Source organism: Struthio camelus, chromosome 2, assembly GCF_040807025.1.
Source record: "Struthio camelus isolate bStrCam1 chromosome 2, bStrCam1.hap1, whole genome shotgun sequence".
Taxonomy (NCBI): domain Eukaryota; kingdom Metazoa; phylum Chordata; class Aves; order Struthioniformes; family Struthionidae; genus Struthio; species Struthio camelus.
Window position 1 is genome coordinate 106541178 of NC_090943.1, and position 14842 is coordinate 106556019.

The window sequence follows — 14842 nt, forward strand, 5'->3', positions numbered from 1 at the left end:
TAGTCACGGTGGAAATGAGTGGAATGAGCCTTAGAAGAAGGAAACTGCAGCAATTGTTAAAGAAACAATAATCTGAATAATATTATACTTTCTTACAGCTTTCTATTTTGACTGTCATTCGCTAGGACTAAACATTTATCCATAGGAAGGGAACTACATGAATTCATTTAAAATGAGAGAACTGAAAGAAAAAGATTTTCAGTTGTGTGTAATATGGCTTTAAAATCTCTTCCCCAATAAAAAGAAAATAGTTTTCAAAATGTTCATTAGAAGTTGGTATTGCCTTTCAGGCCTCTTCTGACACTGTGTATTTTGTGCTATATGTTTTTGACATTGTGTATTTTAGGAGTCAAAGGCTGTTTGCCTTGTGATAATATCCTGCTTTTTTGTTTTTCTAAGTTGTACAGAAAGAGTATTCACAGAGGTCTTTACTAGAAAAAGAAAAGTTGCTTCTTGTTGCCAGCTACTGCTAACTTCCCTCTTCCCATTCCCACGCAAAAATATCAGTTTACAGTCTGAGCCCACACGCTAGAAAGTTACTACCTTTTGCATTGGACAGATGATGTAAACAGCTAGTTCTGTGTTTTATCTGGAGGAATACAGGTGTTTTGCTTTGCTGCCCCACAGATAAGCAGTCATCCCCAAAAGGTAAACAGGCTGGAAATCATATAGCTACTAGCTCTTTGGCAGCTCCTTTTGGGAGGGAGAGTGTTGGAAAATAGGTAAGCACACTGGAAGGAATAAGGAGAAAACAGCAGGAAAAGAGAATGACTGGCTACATGTGTTCTTGTTTTGTATATGTGCAGTGCATTACAGAATGTTGTTGTGGTCCTAAGGTGCAGTGTCAATACAAAAAAGTGTGCCCCAAGTTGCGGCTGTTACCTCAAGGCTTCTGGTTAATTCCCTTCTAGGAAAGTGCATTGTCATGATCCAACTGTGTCCAATGCACCAAAGGGATATATTTAGCCAAATATTTCAATTCTTTCCTGACCAAATTTGTGAGATCCTGCAGATGTGATCTGACAGGTACACCGAGCTCGAAGGGCTGTTGTGCAGAGTATATCCTCTGCTTAGGGTTTCTTTGAGCACGAAATCTGCTCAGAGGAACACATTGTAACTTTTCTTCCACTTTAGGATCACATATGTCTGACACATCTGGGTGACAGGTGTACGAGTTGTCTGGCAGATGGATCCTCAAACTAGGAATGATTCTTCAAAGGAATAGCAGTAGCAATAGACATAGGTCCTGCAGTGGTGAGCGTAAAGCAAGTGAGCGTGAATCTTGCACCTAATACGTAAGACACATCTGCAAGGAAATGGTTTGTTTGAATTCTTTCTTTTGCCCCGCTATTCCACAGAAAATGCTGTTTCTGCAATCAAAATAACATTTGTTTACCTAAAATATTTTTGAAGGTGGAACTTGTTTCTGTGTGGAACTTATTTCTGTGTCCTCTATCCGTCACTCATCCTCTTAGCGTGTAAAAATAAAACATAAGCCCAAACTGAAAAAATAGGAAATGCTTTATCAAGATCTCCCTTTAGGTACACAAGACAGTAATCATTTTGCAAGAAATGATAGGGCCACAGATTTAAAATCAGGAAATATATGGTTAAGGTGCTACTATGCATTCCACGCAAACAGTCAATCTTGATTCAGTTCTTACAGGTAGTAGTACAGTTCTCAATGGCAGTAATAACCATATGTCATACTTTTTTTTTTCCTTCTAAACTACAAACTCTCTTTTCTCATTGTTCAGCTGCATAATTGCAAGATAAAACTGTTTTCCCGACAATCTTGTAGTATGATAACAGGAGACAATTGCTGAGGACTTGCAGAGACTGTAATGGAAATGAGGAACTGCTGCTCCTCGCTCTTAGTGGCAGAACTACGATTTAAGAAGCTAACCTGTCATTAAGGGGCCTTCTAAAATTCATTTCTTGCAACTTCAGCCTGGTTACAATTTTTCTATTCCCCCAAAATATAGTACAAAAGGAGAATATCATTTTCGACAGCTGCTTTGAACCAGTGATGTCAATGTTGCTGAGCAAACACTGCACTGAGTCCTGAACTGACGGACCTGTTCTCAAGATAGCTATTACATGTATGGTGGCTTTAGAGAGACTGTTGACAGACTGTTGCAATCATAAATCTTACTTGTCCGGTTAATGTCCTGTAATACGTGACAGCAATTACTATGTTTTTGAGTTGGCATCTGCCTTTGTTTTACTTTCAGTAAATTTGGATATTTAAATGACAAAATTATAGAGAGAGAGCCAGAAAGCAGTTAACTCCTGAAATTTTTATTATGAAACCAAAATGCTTTCAACTTGGCAAATTTGCAAAAGACAACACGATGGCTTCTCATGCTGTGATGTTTCTTTCAAAATATTGTTGTTACCTAAATTTATAAATATGCCAGCCTATAATAATTATTTCATAAATAATGAGAAGAGATTGTGTAGCTAATTGGATGCTTTGAAAACAGCTGGTCTATTTGACCTAAATAAGGAGGAAAATATTTAGAGCAACCCACATGTTTTACTCAAAGCGCTAATAGCACTAATATAGTCCATCTCACTTCTGTTAGGTTTCTTTCTCTTTATTTCATATGTCGGCATTTTTAGTAGTTTTTGTAAGATGCATAAAAACTATTCAATGAATCCAGCCATTTCTCTTGTTTCTTTTTACTTTGGATGATTTAGGCTTTGCAGACTTGTTATTGCATTGCTTAATGTATAAATCTTAGACATCTTAGACATGTAAAGTTTATTTAACTTTATGTTGTTAGTGTTAATATTTGGGCTTAAGCTTACAGAAATAAATCTAGGAACAACAGCAAGAGAATGGGCTGTCCCCCATGCCCTCACTTTCTTTGAAGACTCTGAGAGCTAAATGTAGAATTTACAGAGTGGGTGACTAAAGTTTTACTGGTCTTCGTTCTGAGTTGTAGTTTGGTCTGTGTTAATTTGACACCATTAAGCTACAAATTGCTGCGTGTCCTTCGGGGATGACAAAGGTGCTTTAAGTTTTATGCTAGCTCAGTTCTCTGCAACACTCCTTTTTGGCTGTCTCCCTCAGAATTCCATAGGGCACTTATACTGCCATCAAAAAATCTTCGAGCCTTCTTAGTACTTACGAAAATAGGCCCTTAGCTTCATTGGTGATTGTCCAGGAACACAGGGTTAGAAAGAACAATGTGGTTATTGTCACGTGCTGTACAACACGCAATAACAAATGCAGTGAGTCCACCCAACCTGGTTTGTGTGCGCTTTAGGTCACATAGTGCTGTGGGGCACTGGAAAGCAAGCTGATGACCTATAACAAAAGATCAAAACCCACAGCCCTGCTTCATCAAAGGATTGCCCAGGAAGCTTATTTGAGCCTGGAATGCGTTAGATTATTGGAAATATTGGATCATCTGCCTATTTTATGTCCTTGATGTATGTAGAGTGTGCTGTAAATAAACACCAAGGAACCGAAACCAATTGCTATCTCTGATACCTCTTTAGAACTTTGGGAAATGTGCATTTGCCACAATATATTACTTTTTCACAGGCAGAAATTGAAAACAGATGTAGTAATAAAGCATTCAATTTATAGTTTAATACTTTGTTTGAACTATAAAACCATCTGTTAACAATGTAATAGTGTAATATTGCTGTGTAATAAACTTACAAAAAAATCTTGCCCTTAATTACCATATGTATGTACCTGGCTTCTGTAATATTTTTCAGTGGCTGATGTGATAATTTTAGAAAACTTAACTGGTCTCCAGCATTTTAAGGGAACTCCACACAACTGGGTTCAACTTAATTGCTACAGTGAGCATTTATATTAAAATTATAATCATATAAAATAAATCAGGTGGTTACTACACCAAGATTCTTTTTTTTTTTCCTCCCTTCTTTTTGCCCCTGTTCATCTTGCTAACATTCAGAAATCTTGCACCTTGCCCCGTCTTACTCCTGGTAGCATTGATAGAAAGTCTTATGGCCGTCCCTGATGAGAGAAAGTTGAAATTCTGAAGAAGGCTGGATCAGTAGTTGTAATGTTTACTTCATAGACACTGAACAATCTGCAATTAAAAGAGTTTTCATGCTGATCTCCTCTGATGTCCTACTTCTCAGTGCTGGGGCTGCTTAAACCATCTTTGTGGTTTCTACCAGGTGCTTCCTCTTGGTATGCATCATAAAGTATCAAGAAAGGAAAAAACAGATTAAGTATTCTAATTTTTTTTTATTAATTGCTCTCAAGTGTTATTTTTGTAGCATAAAAAGGTTTGTTTTTTAGTATGTGCAGTTCGAGAGATGTTTGAGTTACAGATTGTGGATTTTGATGGGTGAGAAGGCTTTGTGGGTTATACTTTTATTGAGAACATTTACACATGGTATTTGATTTTAATGTGTTTAAATACAGTAGTCCTGTTACCACACACAAAATAATCAGAGTGCAAACCTTTCACTTTTTACATAGTGAAGTTGTATAACAGTATTTTTCTTCTCCTGTGCAATTGTTTGTTTTCCTCATAGTTTTGCCTTTTGCTGTAAAACAATAAGGATCACGGGGGCTACAATGTATTATTCTTTATAATTTGACATATTGATTGAAATAGTCCCTCTTAAACCGATGTCCCTCTGAAAATAAAGGAAAAATAAGAAAGAGCTTAAAAGGTGGAGAGAACAAAAGTTTTATGTGAGAGACTTGAGCATTTTCACCAACCAATTTTACAGGCTATGTATTACAGAAATTCTCTTGGAACAGCTAGTATCCACTAACGCTGGTGTCTGGTACAGGAAAATGCTGCTTTTGCAAGAGACAAAACCCCTTCTGGAGAGCAAATGGAAGTTTGGGAACTCAGGTTGAGCGAAGCCAGTTCAATGCGACAGATGCCTGTTTTCTTCAGATCCTGTCATTGACCTCGTTTTTGGCCTTGAGCAAATCCCTTTGTGCTTGCTCTCTCCTTCTGTTTCATTTCTTAACCTTCATACTGTCTAACTAGGTTGTTTGTTGGGACAGATGCAGTGTCATTCTATATTAATAGCAGAGTACTTCGAGACCTTGAGTGGAGCCTTCAGGCATTAATGTGCTTCAGCTGGTGAGATGGTATCATAGTGATACACAAATGATTGCACTGTTCAAAGCCTCTGAGAATGCAACGTATGTGACAGCTTTCCTCCAAAAATTAACTTTGAGACCAGAATTCAGTATGGTATTGGGGAATATGTCTAACGTTCAAGTAAGCAAGTAGCTCTGCTAAAGTTAGTGGGATCGGTTTATGTGTCTAAATCTTATCTTGTATTTAAATTCTTGACTGTTCATTAAACTTTATATACACTAATCTATAATTGTTAAAATATTTAGTCTTTCCAGCATCTAAAATATGCGAAGCTCATTGTAAGCGTGTGCCAAAGATAAATTGTCTTTGTTTCAGAGCTGATACTTTCTAGCTTCTGTGTTTCAACTTGTTGTTTGTATCTGAATGCCACTGAAGGTAATGGGGCTTCTGCGCAGAGCAGCTGGTAAAAGAGATAAAGCGGGGAGACAAGACAGATATGAATAAGGAAGAAGTTCTGGTCAATGCTGCAGTGCCTGTATTTAGAGTTATCTGAATAGTGTAATATTGGCTTTTTTTTTTTTTTTTTTTTTTACTAGTTCTGAGTTTCACTGAAAACATGAGTAAACAAGGTAGACGTTTTGTGAAACACGTTGAGAGCATGTTTTTCTTCTGTGCACACAACAGCTAGGTATTAATGTTTCTTGATTTAGGTCTCGAGCTGGTTAAGCCTACATGGGTGTAAAAGGAAGAGGTGCAGTCACTGTGGTTTTGGCTAGGGAGGAGGTAGGGTCTTTGGCTTTGTTCTCCCACCCTCTCCTCAGCAAGCAGAACTGCTGAGAGAAGAGGGAAGTGCACTCTGTTCTTTTTAAGGTCTTGTGCATCAGATGCCATGCTGTTGCTGTATAGTTTCCATCATACCTGCTTCATGTCAGCTTTGATACAGAACTAGGTGAACACCCTTTCAAATGCATTTAATGCTAGTACCACTTACGTTAGGAAGAAATTGGAAGAATTGTAATGCACTGGCCGTTCTCTGTGAACTCTCTGTGAACCGTTCTAGTTGGTGAGGCAGTTTCTGTTGTTAGAGTCAACCTGTACTGCAGCCTGAGAACACTTTGTTCAACATTTTAGCAACTTCATACTGAAGAAATGAAGGCAAAGTTGTTTATATTTTTAATCTTGAGAAAGCAGCAAGTGACATGGAGATCCTGAAATGGAGCAGCGTGTTGTTTCTTCCTCTCTTTACCTTTTCGTGCTTTGACTGTAGATGAGCATGCTAGGTCATGTGGTGATAAGTTGCGTCGCCTGCTCCAAAAGTGGGTGAGAAAGGTCAGCGTAACAAAATGGAGTTTCCTCTAATTAGATTTGATAAGGCCCTTAAAAATAAGGGGAGGATCTTGTACTGTAATGTATTACCTTCAACTCAATTACTTGTGTAAAATTAATGACAATGTTAGAGTAATGGGGAGTGCGTTCTCCCTGTTTGAAAATCTGCTGAGGTTTACCTATGGGTACTTGGGACCAAACTACAAAAGAATCTCCATTTTCCGCTTGTGAGGTGGAAAACAACTGACCTGTAACTAGTGTCCCCTCTCCAGCGTCTTAAGAGGGTAATGTTTTCCTATAGCACTTGTCATAGTGTTAAACACCTGTAAAAGGGAACTCTGAAGTTTGTCCTCATTTTCTTCCTCTAATACTAGTTCTGTTGTCTTTGATGCTCCTGTGCACCAGATGGAAAGAAGAACATTGGAGCTGTGTTTTATTTGACTTCTCTATTTCACCCTTATTTGTATTTCTAGTAGTGTAAACTGCCTGTGAAAGTAGGTAACTGAATGTTAACTGGCTGTGAGACACTATTTTACACTATGCATCAGTGCCAAGCCAAAACCCAGACTTTTCTAAAGTCTGATGTTAAATGTTGTGCGATGCAAAAACAAAAAATGGGTTCTGCATTGCTATAACTAGGCGAATCTTGCTTTAATCTGTAAATTTAGCAAATATGAAGTGGACATTAGAGGGAAAAAGATACAGGGCTTTCCTGTACAAAAAGTCACTTTTTATACTTCAAAAGCTGAAGATAAACAGCAGTTTTTTAGAGTAATTGCAGTTATATGTACACAAAGTAAATTTGATCTCTCTGCTGCTGCAGTTCCAAAACTATTTTTCCACTTTGAGCGAAAATGTCGCAAAATATTTTTCCTTTTTATTAAACTTTTTCATGCCCTCTGCTTTATGATGATGGAAATACTTAGCTAGCATTTGCTGGGGGAAAAAAAGGCTTTTTGCAAAAGGACATTGACAAACTTTTAAGCAGGGTAATATAGCTTAATTTCAGAAAACTCAATTGCTGAGATAAGGTTCATTCTAAGGACGAATTGGTCTTTCACTGCAGCATCCTATGGATGTGACTATAACAATATCATAATTTGCAGAGAGCTGAAGGCTGCAAGTTCCATACCACTTAACTTGGCTGATTAGAGGGACTTCTGGGCATCAGTTATAATCAAGAGGAGACAATAATGGAAATCTTGTGTGTTTGTCACCATGCCACAGAGTGACGTTCAGCTTGGTATTGCACCTGGACTTAGTGATAACTAAACGATGGTTGTTTCAGCAGTGCTGAATTTAGGGAGGTGTGGAGACACTTTACTTGCTCATGAGTTTCTGTGCAGTTCAAAAGCAATAGAAAAGAACCAAGAACCAGAAGTCTTACCAAGTCTATCACCAATGAGGCCTATCTCAAGTCAGTTATTATCATAAAATTATCACTATTTTTGGGTTCACATTATAAAGTGGCATTAATTGGCGGTACTTACATCAGTCATTCCTGTTCCATGTTAGAGCTACAGGACTGGGTTCACTGTCTTGCAGTACTGAGATTTTTCAGATGAGTCATGGAAATCCTGATATGCTGGAAATACCTTGGTTAAAAGGTACTATCCCAGACTGCTAACGTTAAAATCTGATTAATTTTTGGTTTTGCGGTCATAACTGACTCACTAAATGTCTAATACATTTTTCCAGCCTTTCACACACACCCTATTCCTCACCTTTATCTTCCCCTTCCTCCTACTCCTTACATCCGGTCTTCTGTCTGTACATTAGTTCCTGTCAGCATCTTCGTCTCTGATACAGTCGAAATTTAGTGCCACGTTTTGGTTTTTGAGACGTTAGAAGTAGTACTTCATTATTAGCAGTGCGGTTGCATGCTCAGGAACAGTGCAGAGATGAACAGCAAATGGGCAGTCTTATCAGGAAGGTGGGAACATTGCAGAAGAAAAGAGAAAATTTGCACCTATCTGACAATGCATATCCACTTGAAAAATTATTTTCTCCTCTAGCCAACTCTGTCTCTCTTCATTTTGACATATAACCTTCAGCAAACTATCCCAGCCTACCACAGTAGCATTCCCAAGCAACGCACTGGCAATACTCCTGTATTGCCAATATTTGAAGGAGCTAAAAATTAATGCTCTCTCAGGGTTTTCTCTGATTGACCATAATCATTTCTGTACTCCTTTGTCATAAAACCAAATTGTTTTTTGTCTTTGCACCTTGTGCCTGTTAAAGTAGTTTGCCTTATCTATAAAACAGAAGAGTTGCCATCGAATTCTTTTTGGGAAACATGGATAAAATTTTTTCCTTGAGAAGTAGAACTGAGGCCAAGAACTTTAAATCCGACTTTAATTACAAATAAATAAATAAATAAATATTCCCATGTGGCTGGAAGTTGTTCACTACGTTAATTTTAGAAGGTGAGACAAGTAGCCTTCAACCTCAGAGTCTTCCTATCCGTTTTGCTCTCCCACTTAAACTACAGGCTAAATGTTTTCCTTAATGTTGATACAAGCTTTCTATTGCAGGAGAAATTGGCCTTATAGTACACAATCAGAAAGCCATATTGGTTTGTTTATTTTAACCTAGTAGATTATATTCACTATCTCTTTTCTTTTTTTTTTCCGGTCTCATAATCTGTAACCGCATTTATTTTTAGAGACCTGGCAGGTGAGGGGTAGGTCAATGTGGGACTCCCGATCAACATGTCAGGTTAGTGATTGAAACACCTGAGAAGCATTTTTATCTCATAAAATATATTAAATATGTTTAGAAAATTTTGTCAAATATGTAGTAGCAATATTTGTAAATACAATGTATATATTTAGTGTTGTACAAAAGGCTTTGGAGCTGACAGAAGGTGAGTCCTACTGTTTAAAATAACTACTGCTTTATCTTTGGTATACTGTTACACAGAAAATTCAATATGCTTAGGAGAATTGATGTTGTTTCTGGAGCTCAGTCACATTAGATGAGATTCTAGGTCAAAAGTTCTACATAATAAAGACTAAAACTTTTTTTTTTCTGACTGGTATGAAAGAAATAACTTGCCTTATGCTGCAGGATGCCAGCTGATAGAAAAAGGTACTCTCCTGTGATGTGGTGCTAATCTTTGATTTCTCTTCGGAATCAAATCTGTGTTCAGATAAAACTTATGTATTTTCTTTGGGATACATTTGAACCACTGTAATACATCATGTCAGATTTGATTTCAGTGAAGCTATGTTGATTTGTAAGTGCTGAGAATGTGGACCTGCAACTTTTAACTTTAGGATTCTTGCAAATACATTTAATGTTTCCCCCCCCCCCCCCCCCCCTACAATTCAATGTTTCCAAAAAAATGCAACTTTTAAGAAGAGATTTATCTTTATGTATTTCAGTTAATTTATTGTCTTATAAGTGTATTGTTAAGTAGAAAAAAACAGATGAAAAACTGATTTAAAGTTAAGCTTTTGACACTTCTTCCTCTTACTTGATCATAGTCCTTTGTACTCTCCCGTCCTGCAGTCCTCTTGGAAGGAGAGTGCTCTATTCTGGATTTTTTTTTTCTGTGTAACTTTTCTGCTTGTTACCTCCTTTTTCTTTCCTCTGGTATCTTTTCTGTATTTGCTTATTACTGTATTATGCTACACTATATAGGCCCTCTATGGATAGATAAAAATACCTAAAAATTCAAGTTTTATGTAGTTCAGGGGGAAGGAAAGCTGCAAGGACCCTGGCTATGGCCTGTCAATTGATGCATGTAGGTGGGATGGGGAGCCCTGGATTCTCATACTCTTTCACCGTGTTGTTTAGGTTTCTTGGCCAGTGACACTTAGCACCAAGTACACAAACAGCAATGGAAACAAGTGGCATGTCTGCCTTCGAAAAGGAATTCCAAGATCTTTTAGATATCAGAGTTTATAGTGCAGTAATATAATGCATATTATAAAGCAGTTAATATTGTAATAATGCCCTATTGCAGCTATTGAGTTACCTGATTATGGGAGAATGAAAGAGTTGTATTTTTGAAGCTTCAGGTACTTAAAACATAGACTTTGCATTAACTAAATCGCAGGTCTTTTATGATTTCTAGTTCAGGTTTTTGAACCCTGTGCTTAGAAGACCCTCTGAACACAATAAGCTTATGAAGAGACTGCTCCATTCAGAGCAGGTGGCTTGGCTTCAGTCCCAGCTTCTAAGCGCTGGTCTCAGTAGTAGAGAAGTCATCACGTTTTATCCATGATCAGCTTGCTTTAACCAATTAGGCTACTAACTGGGGACTGGTGGAGCAGGTGCAGAGCTGCTCTCTTCCGTGCAGAGATCCAGATGGCCCGTTAATTGTCAATCACTGACTAAGGCATGGCCAAGTCTTCTGCTCTGTTCTCAATTCTGCTGCTGAGCCGCCAAGTTGAGTCTTGCAGCTCTAAGAAAATGAGGATTTTTAGGGGCATCTCTGAGCATCTGGAGTTCTCTTCGTCATTATTTAATGTGATTAATTTCAAAACTTGATATGGTTCATAGCTTATTTTCCTTAGAAGAAAAATTGTCTGATGCTTAACAGGAATAAAGACTTAACCAGAGTTTTTTCAGGTTGTTACAGCGTTGTTAACATTGAGGAATGGTTGCAACAGAGAAAGTATTTTAAGTAGGAACTCAAATTTTAAAGTGATAGTTACTCAGAAAAATCATCTTAAAGTTGTTTGGTTGTCTGGAGGTGGAATTTTGCAGAGAGAACCGATATCATGACTGTTCAGTTGCCTAATTATGGGAGAAAAATTGCAAGAGCTGGGGGGAGATTTTTCCAGAATTCTTTTTTAGGGTAACGATTTTTTATTCCTAAGAAGAAATGCTAAATGATTTGAATGCTGTAGTTGGGAATAGACGCTAGACTGTTTTTATAAGTGGTTATAAACTTGGTAATGGAATTGCAAATGAAATGTGTTTGCTCATTCGTGTGGTTACACTTAGCTGTTCAGTGTAGTAACTGCAACTATGCTTTGCATTTAACCTCTTCATATGGATATATTTATGAAATGCAATTCATGGAACTCAACCAGTTGCTTCTGTGTCAAGACAATTAACTTTGATTAGAATAAAACATTTCAGGAGATGAAATTGCTGTGTGCTAGAGCCAAACAATGGAAAGAAGCAGAGTAATGACAGTATTTCCTTTGCAGTGGTAGGGAATTGATTAAAAGATGCCCAGATGTTTCCACCAGGACATCTATTTTCTTCTGTGCTGAAGAAGCAATCTCTTGGCCCAAAGTGATTCTGAAATCCTATGCTGATAATTATTCAAGTAGTTTGAATAGGCTGTCATTTCACGGGTAATCTGTATATGGGAAGGATCAGATATGTGTTAATGCAATGTAGTTATTTTAAATATATAGAGTTGATGAATTCTGTTCTTTACGTCCATCATGATCCACCTGTTTTCCTCTCCCCTATATCTAGCATGTTGTATGCAGCTTCCTTTTTGACTGCAGGTTTTGTGATGCCAATTCTACGTAGATATTATGTAGGCCAATGGATTATAGTACCTTTAGGGGGGAGCTTGGCTAGTTTTCATTATGTTGGTGCAATGTCTGAAGGCTGTACTGTCCAGTATATGAGCCATAGCAGAGAATCTACTTGAGCACTAACTTCTCTGAAGTTGTATGTGCCCCTTTTTTATGTTGAAATATTGGAAAGACAATGTCAGTGGAAATTCTTCTTTGCTCATGCACTATTTTTCTCTCTCCAGTTAAATTCTCTGCTTAGAGAAGCAATCAAATCTAGCTGGTGTGAGTTTAATTTACACTTCCCTGCATGAGTTCTTTTGATTCTAGCTTGCCTATAGAATTGAGGCATAAATTTCAGCCTTCACAACACATATGCAGTAATGTAAAATTCTATTTATGTGCAGAAGGTTACTAAGTAACAGTTGCTGGGGGAAATGCAGTCTTTAACTTCGTGACGTCTCTGCACTTAAAAGTGCCAGACAAGTACTGCATTAACATAGATTTTGCACATTAATGCAATGTGATTTACTGTGGGTTATGTGCGAGCAAAACCTTGGGAAAAACGGCAGCTGTGTAGTTTGAAGAGTCAAAGTCTCTCTGCAGCCTGTTTTTTATGGACAGGAGATGAAACACAGTTTTCCCCTTCTACTTCTTTCTCCTTGAGCCACACCAGTAATTATGGACCCTGATGCATATGAAGAATTCCATATATAATCTGTATGTTTTGCATATGTGCTTTTCTTCAGGCGTAGGAAGGCTGAGTGGCAAACAAACAAACCCCTTGTGATTCAGCCACGGTCTACATCAGGTGTAGGTAATACAAGGAGAAGTTTGCCTTGAGCTCTGTCTCTTCTAATAACTGTATTTACTTCTAATTTTGCACACGTTATCAGAGGATTTATTTTTTCTAAGGACTGACTTTCAAGGAGTATTACTTCTAAAAGGTCATGTGTCTAGCCCGAGATGGAGCTTATGTATTGGAAAAGATTCTACCTAAGTGATCAATCAATCTACCCTTTAAGGTGAACCTGGTGTAACTTACAGTAGAGGTTTGAGCTGGAGACCTATGTTGGTAGTTCAACAGCTCATGTTCACCAGCATATAATTCCTATAGCTTTTAACTCATTTCTCAGCTACGCAGCTACTTTTCATCTGCGGAGACTAGAAGAAAGTGGGGGTGGGGGGAGAGGGGGCATAATTACTAGAAGGAGGAATAATTATTGGAATAGGAAGATAAGATGAGCTTATTAGGCTGTATGATTTACTGATAGTAGACTATATAGAACTTCTTCACTGTAACAGAGTTCTTGAATTAATTTTATCAGAGGTGTGTAGAAGATGTGTAAAAATAAGGATTGGTAAGTAGCTACTACCACAGTCGTCTTGCAAAAGGGACATAGAGCACATTTAGTCATTGGTTTCCTGGGATTTTATATCTCGTTTTAGCTGACTCTAGAGATGTTATTTGTTAATCACTAAGAAATGCATTGTAGCTGTGAGTTGATAACAATTGTTGTTTGCCTGAATCTTTCAGTGCCCAACATTTGCAATATCAATGGTATGATAACTTGTCCACCTTGCAAAGTTCACTTTGTGTATTCACAGATGGCAGTTGATCTTTTTGCTTGCTATGCTAATTACAATTTTTGTTTGCTTGCTAATTACAAAGAAAAAATAAGATTAGTGATTTTACTGACAGCATCATCATTATAAAAGCTGAATGCATTGATTTTTGTGCCTGGGATTATAAATTCTCCTGACATTTTTGATAGGTTACAATTCTAAAGCACTGTCTGGTTGCATTATTTGCCATATTTGAGATAGCATAGTATCTGAGCTTTTTTTGTAGTCAGTCTTACACTCCACTCAGTTCAGTTTTGAGGTTGGAAACCTTTCTGTCTGGGAAGAAATTAGTCCAGAGTTCTTCCCTGCTCAGGCACACTGCTGTTTGTCTGTAGCTCTGTAACATCCACAGCTGTGGATGTTCAAGTGATTTTAAACTGATATATTAGCCATAGGTTTTCCCTTGGGAGGCTGTACTCTCCTGTGATTGCAGTGACTCCAAGCAAAGTATCTTTTGCGTCTACAGAAAGAAGAAAGCAGGACAAGAAGAAATTTTTTCAACACAACTCTAAGTTACGTGTCTGTCCTGCCAAAACCCTTTCTTCTGCTATATGAGGATTCATGTAGGTCTTTTCTCTCAAATGAACAAGTTTAGGAGAATTGGGATTAAACCTTTTTGCTAATAAAATCAGCAAATTCTCTCTTTGCCATATACTTTAGTAGCTGTTTATCAGTTCCCAGCATATGTATTACAGTCATTTACAGTCATTTAACTTTAATCCTTTTGTTTACTTTTTCTGTCCATTAATATTCTGTTGCTATGTAGCATTACTTCAGCTTAAGATATCCATTATATGTGCTTTCAGTTGGAAGGGGCCTCTGGAGGTCATCTAGTCCAGTCCTTGCTCAGAGTAGGTCCAATTGGGTCAGGTTACTGAGAATCTTGTTCATTTGAGTTTTGAGCGTCTCCAAGTGTGAATATTCCTCAGCCTATCTGGGAAACGTTTTCAGATATTTCATCATGTTCATGGTGAAAAAGTTTTTTCTGATGTCTGATCAGAGTTTTCTGTGGACCAACTCATGTCAGTTTGCCTCTTGTCTTATCACCGTGCACCTTCAAGATGCATCTGGCTCCATCTTTTCTGCATGCTCTCTTTAGGTAGTTGAAGACAGCAGTAGATTTGTTAGTCTTTTCTTAAGCTGAACAAATCCAATTCTCTGTCTTTCCTCATGTGTCATGTCCTCATGGCCCCTAACCATCTTGACAGCTCTCCACTGGACTTGATCTGGTACGTCAATGTCTGTCTTGTACGGGGGAGCCCAGAACTGGACACAGTGCTTCAGATTTGGTCTCACCAGAGCTGAATAGAGGGTAGTAATTGTTCTCCTTAACCTGCTGGCTGC

General features: G+C 37.9%; 1 protein-coding gene across 6 annotated transcripts in view; it reads left to right on the plus strand.

Moving 5' to 3' along the window:
* MBP (myelin basic protein) overlaps positions 1-14842 on the plus strand; it is a 125904-nt gene that overhangs the window by 27660 nt on the left and 83402 nt on the right. The gene's annotated exons all lie outside the window — the stretch shown is intronic.